We start from the raw sequence: 8,136 nt of genomic DNA, 5'->3' as shown, positions 1-8,136 counted from the left end.
CAGTTGAGCAGAATCCTGGAAGAAAAAGTGGTGGAAGCTTCGCACCGGTGCGCGATGACCAGGGTACCGACTTGGCAAGAACTTCTGATGTTCTTCCAGACGGCCGATGCTTTCCTGAGCCGACACATACTGATGGTACTGAACGTTTCCTTCCGACCGGCTCGGGACGAGATACCGAGGCCCGCCCTGTGTCTCTTGTTGAGCTGCATTGCTCGGCACGTCGGCGACGGGCGCTACGGATTCTCAATGAAGCCCTCTCGTGACTTCATATTGCGGCTCGTGTGTCTCGGAGCAGCGCTAACCGTCTCCAGGGACGAGCATGGCAAACTGTGCGGCCTTCTCCTCAAGTTACTCCGACTCCAGGAGGCTCCATGGTGGCTGACGCACGAAGAGTACAAGTGGGGTCCAGAGCCGACGGTACTCGCTCGCCTGGCAGGAATCCCCTGGACCTGCGAGGAACGCGACGAATTGATGAGACACGCGTGCTGCAGCTTGGACATTCGGTTCGAGCAGAAGAGGTTCTACGAAACTCGGTGCCCAACTCTTCAGTGTTTGGCGTCTCAACATCTAAATGAGAGACAATGGCGAGAGTTGCCGGAATCGCTAAAAGCCAAAGCGCGCAAGCACTTCAGGCAATAAGGTATTTCATCTACGCATACGTACATATAATCATTGTGGATAATCATGGAGAAATAAATGAGAGCCATCACCAATCGGTCGCTCGCTCGCTTGAATTCGCTTGAACCAAATGAGTCCGCGCTCAGGCTAAGGCATCGGAAGCCGATGCTGACATCGATGTCGGCATTCTTTGAAAGGAAGGCATCCAGCCCGCAAGCTTCTTGGAAAGCGAGGTATCCAAACTGAAACGTTCCCCGGAGGCCTGCGCCATGCGCACGATATGCAATGGATATTATGACCTTGGCGTATATGGACGCCTCGATTCGTTCTTCCCTCTCGTCCAGGTTAGTCGCCTGCCGATCGCCACGGGATCCTTGCTTGCGTCTTAGAAAAACGTCGGCTTCGCCATTAGCGGTAAATTTCATCATCGAGGATCAAATCTCCAGAGGAGCACACCGCTGGTTGTGCTCTATCGAATGGCAGGGAACGGGCTCCTATTCGCATGGCTTGATCTGGTTCCCGAATGAAGTCAGTCAGTCAGTCAGCTTCCTGTGCTCTCGACTATTTCATCTAATAATATGGGTTCAGATGCTCGACCAGACCCTCGACTCTGAAGGTGCCGAAGATGGCCGCCCCCAGCCTTGTCAGTATTGTCGACGAAGCCCTCAACGATACCCTCCACAAGACAGCGAGATATCCTGCCGGACGCGAAGTGACTTCTCGACAGAGATCGAGAAGAGGCGGAGCGCGCCGAATTCACAACTGTTCTCGGGAATGTTCGAAGCCCATATCAGTGCAGAAAGATGTGATTTAGTCCTTTCCTTGGATCCATCCGCGAGTAGCGTCTGCAATATCAGCAGTGACATGACAGTTGTCCAGGTCAGAAGAACTTCGGAACCCATCGTCGAGCACGGACGATATCGCTTCGAGCGCTCCCGGCTGCGAGCTGTGGGCAATGACGCATAGACTCTGCGAATTTCGTACATTCGCAAGAGCGTAGACCGACCAAATTCACGTGTGGAAAGCTTCTGATGAGCTCTCGCCATCGTTTCAGGGCGAGGGAAACTCTCAGGTCAGGGTCAGGACACCGCAATCAGGTCCTCTCATATTCGAAAAATATCACAGATGATGGATCAAGCCAGATCTTTCGAGCAAAATGCTTGGAGTGCCTCCAAATGCCCATTTCTAGTATAAACCTTATTCTCAAAACTAGGATATACCGAAATCGATTACCCCAGGCATACTTTCCAGCTCGTGAGATACAGAGAGCTAAGGGATTTGAGACCTGATTCCCTACCCTCCGTTTCTATGAGAGAACAGGGACATACAGAAATTCTGAGCGCCTATTGTGCGCTCTCCCCGGATCTCTCCTCCAAGGAATGCGTTTGCGACGCTCGCCCTCGGTCCGGAAGCAAGCGCAATGGCCGATGAAATGAGATTTCTGGATTTGCGCGATAAACGCCTCTGCGCGACGCGCCGTTCTCCCCATACGATTTCGTGGCGCTATCCCTCTGTTTGGAAATCGAAGTCTCGCGCGATGTTGATATCGCGCCACAATAAACTTGTGCAATCTGAGCTGTTCTGCTGCTCCTCGTACATACACGGGGACCTCCTCGAATTGTAAACGACATGGGTTGCTCCCCGGACTCCTACTATTCTGCGGTGCTCAAGAACGGTCGCGCCGAGGCTCCTGAATCATTCCTGAGAAGAGTTACGGCTATGGTCGCTGTCGACGTCGATTTGGACGAAGACTCTGTCTTCAGCGCGAACGCACTCCACTATGTATTCACACAAGTCTTGCTGCGTAGAATGCATCCAAACACCGTAGCAGGATCCGAGCGGAAGCTCTCTCAGTTGAATGGCCAGAAACAGCATTGAACAACTGCCGCGATTCCGTCGGTACTCCCACGGAATTCCATAGACGTCGCTCGTAGTTTCACGTCCATTCAAACGTATTTCGCGGACGGCAGTGAGCGCTGCTGCCCACCCACCTTCTTCCATGTCACTGCAGTTCTAACCGTCATCCGCTGAGTACTCCGCTTTCGGAAGAGGATTCTAAGACTCACTGTCCCTACAGACAGGAGCATGCAAGACGTGAGACTGAGAACGCGAGACGCAGGACGCGAGAGTAGGAACCTCCGATTGAGATCCGTCGGCAATGCGCGACATTGACGGAACTATGTCACTCAAGTCTTTCATCGCTTCGATACAATGGTCGATACACATTACTGCTTTGCTACGCTGATATCGATTGAGGACCTCGCGGGAACTCCGGGCGAGGCTCTAGGTTGATGAAGCATGACTCGATTCCGATGGTTGTTCTTCAATTCGTCAAGAACCATCGAATCGGCCCCTCGATCAGAAGCTGGAGGAACCCGGCATCTCCCGTCGATAGAATTCCCAGTCGTCAGATGAGAACTCGAGGCTGAGATACGAGGTCAATGGAAGAACTCCACTGTCGTTCAGTCTACACCGGCTGATGACGGGATGTGTCGCTCTGGGCAGATTTTTTAAGATATTCCTGGTGTCGAACAATTTCCTTTCTTTCTTCTTCTTCTTTGGTAGGAACCTCCTACATTCTGAAGATTTTCTCGGGTATGGATCGCCATTCGGCTGATCACTGCTGGTGCACGTCCAATCGTGGCTGATTCATATTTCGAGACTCCCGATTGGAAAAGGGGGGAGGAGTGGATTTGAATGAGATCGTTTCGGGAGAGATAAAGACGAACTGCACAGATTGAGGGTTCGTAATGCTCAGATATAGGAGCGTGTCGCCATGTTGGAAATCAGCCCCATGCGAGGACCCGATCTAGCCCCCCCCCCAAGAAAAATCCTGTGGACGCCACTGTAGTGAACGTTTCCCTCTTCGGTTACATCCTTCCATCGCATCATTTTGTCCCTCCAAGCGTCTCGCGATCCTGCATTGGAATGGAACACTCCTCCGACTTCTCATGTGTGTTCCTGACGATCAGTAGACAATGGAGTAGGTTTCCCCGAGCTGCTCCCACGGTCTCCGCGTATTCTACGACATGGAAAGGATGTTCTTGACATTTCTGACCCTTTCGCCGTCTCCCATCTCCAATTAGGCTCTTTGACCGTCGAAATTTCGTTCGAGCTTCTGAGAGCAACCTGCGAGTTATTCGACTTCCTGGCGACACGAGCTCAGCGATAATCACCGATAGGCTGTCATCTCGTTGATAAGACATCTTGTTGCACTCGCGTCGCATCAATTCCGACTCCAGAATCTCCGTCGGAGATCCGCCGATTGACCCGAAAAAACCTCACGCCTGATTCCCAAGTTGTTCAAGTCGAAGAGGAGCCATTCCAATCTCGGATGGCTGTCATGGGGAATTCGGTCGATATCTAGGAGACTTCCTGATACAGTGCAATACGAAGATCCTCCCGTGTGATTGTGAGCTCGCCGCCCGATCGGTCGGGTAAAGTCGTAAAGTCTGAAGTCAAATTTGAAACCGGAGGGAATATTCCGTCTGCTTACGAAGTACACATTACGGAGCCCGCGGTGATTCGAAAGTTGGATCTGGCGCGAAGCGGAACAGACCGCCCGAATCGGTCGCTACGATCTTCAAAGATCATCCTCATCATCACCATATCCCACTGTGGGCGCTAGTCAGCAGCTAAAAGCTTATACGTTCGCGCCCGGACGGCAGTCGAATAAGCAGTCGCTGAGACAGTGAAGTTTCTCAACTTGTCGTATCGGGAGATCTGGAGTTATTAGTTCGAGATTCCGCTCTGCAGACCACGGGCTGGCGCAATAGTGTGTTCGTCGGGTTCAATTCGCCAGGCAAAGTTCTAGAACGACGATTGAAACGGAAACGAACTGAGAGTGCTTCGGAAAGAACACGAATTCGAGTGCGATGACCATCACGCGTTTGACTGACGCCGTGGTTGACGTTGAATGAAGTGTCGCTTGAGTTCAAGGCGCCCGGAATATCACTTACGGATACTCGCTCAAGAGGTGAGCAACAAGTTACTTCAAGTTCGGTCACGTGACCTACGAAAAGTTTTCTTTGTTTACTTCCGTTAAAGTGTCTGTATTGTTCGTTGAAAGAAGCTCTGACAGCAATTTACTGCGGCAAAACGAGGATGAGCGTCAAGAGATGATCGATTCTGGGAAACTCTGAAGGAAATCTCTTGACAGACGATGCGGGATTTGACTTTCGGGCGGGGCGGTCAACTTTCATTCTGTGGGACTGGCGGACCGAAGTCTCTGTTTGGATCGTCGGCGGACAGCGCAGAAGCTCGCCGGCCGAAGACTGACAACGCCCTGCCGCTCTTGAACTCAAACAATGAAAATTGATTTTAGCTCCCTCGGTATATTCTGAGCATTGCGTCCTAGTTTCGGCCCGTCGCTGAACTTTATTTTGCCTCTCGAAAGTGGTCGATCCGGCTTTTTAAATTCATTACATATTACATATTACCGTCGTCGGCGAAGCATCGGGGAGCTTTATTACGAGCAAATTATGACGCTCTGCGGGCGGGGAACGATCAGCGTGATTTGAATCACTGCAACGCTTCCTCAAAATCAGTCGGTGGCATAATTTCTTAGTTCAATCTAGGGTCTCAGGGAGCAGTTATACTCAGAGCATCCGATCGCACACGTATGAGGATGAGTTCTCGGTCTGTGAACGATTGTCTTGCCTCTCGAGTCTCGCGAGTATCTCGAACAACAATGCGTCCATGTTCATCCAATGGAATAATGATCCCTCTCATGGAACAGTTTCGCGCCTGTGAGACATCTCCCGGGTCCGCTGAGTGAGACGAGCCGAGATGCTTTCCCTGCTGCTTCTAATCATTGACGAGGGGAGAGCAGGTGGAGTCAGAGCTACCATTCACTATCCGCTCCGGTCTCTGAGTCGCTCTCCGCTGCGCGAGAATCGGGAGAAGATCGGGAAATCATCTCTTACTGACTGTACTCGGAGTAGTCGCTGATTACTATTCGCGTGGGTTGCTCCCCACGAAAGGTTTGCGGGTGTGCATGCGTGCGTTCGTCTTCGAGCGCAAAGAACGCGTGCGCGTCATTGTCTTGCGCGTCCTTGTTAACTGATCTCTACAGAGTCGGTTCCTTCTTCCTGGCTGTGGTGGTGGAGGTCCAGCAGCCGCGGAAGAAGCCGAGTTTCGAATCTCGTTCATTCGCTGGTCTCCTCGCTGTTTGCCTCGACAGACTGAGAAATAGCATGGGATGAGCACGGGAGACCGGTCTTGCCTCACTCAAGTCGCCATAGTAGTAGAATTCGTCGTCGTCCGGCGGCTCTGCTGGCTCTAGTGGTAGTGACAGCAAGCACCGTGTGGAAGAAGACCAGAGCAGCGCTGCGGCAGGATACGAAAGTCTGCTCTCAACGGCCAGCAGGGTAGTATAGCAACGACTCGCGGCTGTTTTGTTTATCCGCGTGGGTAGCCTCAAGGGAAAAGTCGCTGCTCACCTTTAATGGTGGAAGACCATGCCTTATATCAGTACTGACTACTGACTATCCACCGGGATTGATGTAGGTGCTCATGCGCGAGAAACACCGAGCCGGGGGTCCAGGACCGCATTTCTACGCAGATTCGACGCAGTCTGCGGTCGAGCTCATGATACGGTGTCGATCCCCCGGTTTTCGGTCGTGAGGTCAACTAATCTTTGGTCATTCGACGTTACAATCCGCTCTCCGGAGAGGGAGGATCGCTCGATTATTATTCAGGTGCATTGTGGGAGGGAGCTTTAGTATTTACGCTCGATTCGGAAGCCCCGCCTGTTCAATGCTGGGAACTGTGACAAAATCGAACACGGCTGATATGAGAGTCGCGCGGCTCCGCAATAGAGTCGACGTCGACGCTCCAGACTTCGGCACTGGTTCACGCGACATGAATTCTCGTTAAATTTCATGGCGGGAATGTCGAACAGCTCGCAGCAACAGCGCCGTCGGAGCAGCGCTCGCCGATTCTGAGTCGTCCCAGACATGACCCATGAATTGAACAGATTTTCTCAAATATTCGTCGTGCCCGTCTATTGAAACGAGTGCCGGGATCCCGATTTATCCTCGCGAGCGGGCGAATAATTGTTATTTCTTTCTTACCAAACCGTGGGAACTCTCGAGGAGCCAGTCGATGAACAATCGTCGATTTCTCAAACGAATGGGGGAATTTAGGTGTGGCTTGTTTGAATGAAGTACATCCGGGGATTCTCCGTCATCACAGGAGAGCTCCACGAGAATGAACCAGAGGAGATGAATTTGAAATCAAAAAGTCGATTCTTTGCCGGAAGTCGTTCTTCATATTCCTCGAGACATAGAACTTGCCGAGTGAAACTCGCTTTCCTGTTGCGGTCGACGTGAGCGGTCGCTTATCGTCTATCCATACAAGTGTTTGATATCGTTCGAGCCTGTAGAAGATGGCTGTGCCGAAATCGGCCGTGTGTGGTTCTTTGTGGTGACGTATTGTCAACACTGAGATTCCACGGGAAGACAGTCGCCGACGCAGCTGATCCCGAAACGATCAAGAGGTCGCTGGCTACACCTGACTCTCAAACACTTGCTGAACTTTGACGATGAACGCAATCTGAACGGAGCATCGCGAGCTTCTCCTCGCATGGGAAAACCGCGAGAGAACATCGATCTAGAAATCGTCAGAGAACGAAAAGAGCGAGAAGCATCGAGCGCCTTCAACGGAAAAGTCGCAGAAGTTGGCGGGAAAATTTTTGCCGTCTGTGATGCCAGATCGGAATGACCGCTCGTTGATGACGTCATCGCGTGGCGGCCCGGTGACTAAGTGGGCTTCACTTCTTGGTAAGAGATGACACCAGCATTACGTGGCCGACCAACATTCATCGGCATCGACTAACTTGTGCCCATGTCAGTCACGAATTTCTCATGAATATAAATGGAGCACTTATAACGCTGTTTATTATGCACGGAAAACACCTCGGACCAGTACTACCGTCAAAGAAAGCAAGAGGTGAAAAACTTTGAAATCTGGTTTCGCCCTAAACGTTCGAACTTTGCTTGAAGTTTCGTAACGTAGTGATATCACCCGAAGCACCAGCCAACCAATCACAGAATGATAGGACGCAACGGTTGAAGAATAAGAGATGATTGATATCAGAAATATAATAGTTGTGAGCTTCTCCCATCGGCATCGGTTCGTTTCATCCTTTCAAGGAAGCTTGCGAATCCATGGATTGTTACAAGCGCAAACGCATCTTAAAGTGGTCATGCTGATTTCGAGAATTTCCGTTCCGTTTCCTGGTCTTCGACCGTCGGCGACGGCCACATTGTTGACATGTTGTGGCTCCTCTGGTGCGAAAATACAATAATCAGACCCCGATTCAAGGGAAAAGAGCAAAGAAAAGAAAACGCAGTCGATAATAATTGCCTTAAATGGTTTCTTCCTTTCTTTCCCGTCGCCGATGCATCGCATGCGAGGGTGAAGATTTGAGATGTTTTTTCACGATATGTTAGAAATGTTTCGGTGTCTCTCAGAAGTTTCCAAAGAAATTGTTATGAAATCCCGCGTATCGCCACG

The sequence above is a fragment of the Galendromus occidentalis genome, unplaced genomic scaffold, assembly GCF_000255335.2.
Source record: "Galendromus occidentalis unplaced genomic scaffold, Mocc_1.1 scf7180000076006, whole genome shotgun sequence".
NCBI classification, from domain to species: domain Eukaryota; kingdom Metazoa; phylum Arthropoda; class Arachnida; order Mesostigmata; family Phytoseiidae; genus Galendromus; species Galendromus occidentalis.
Note: the sequence above shows the minus strand (reverse complement) of the source record.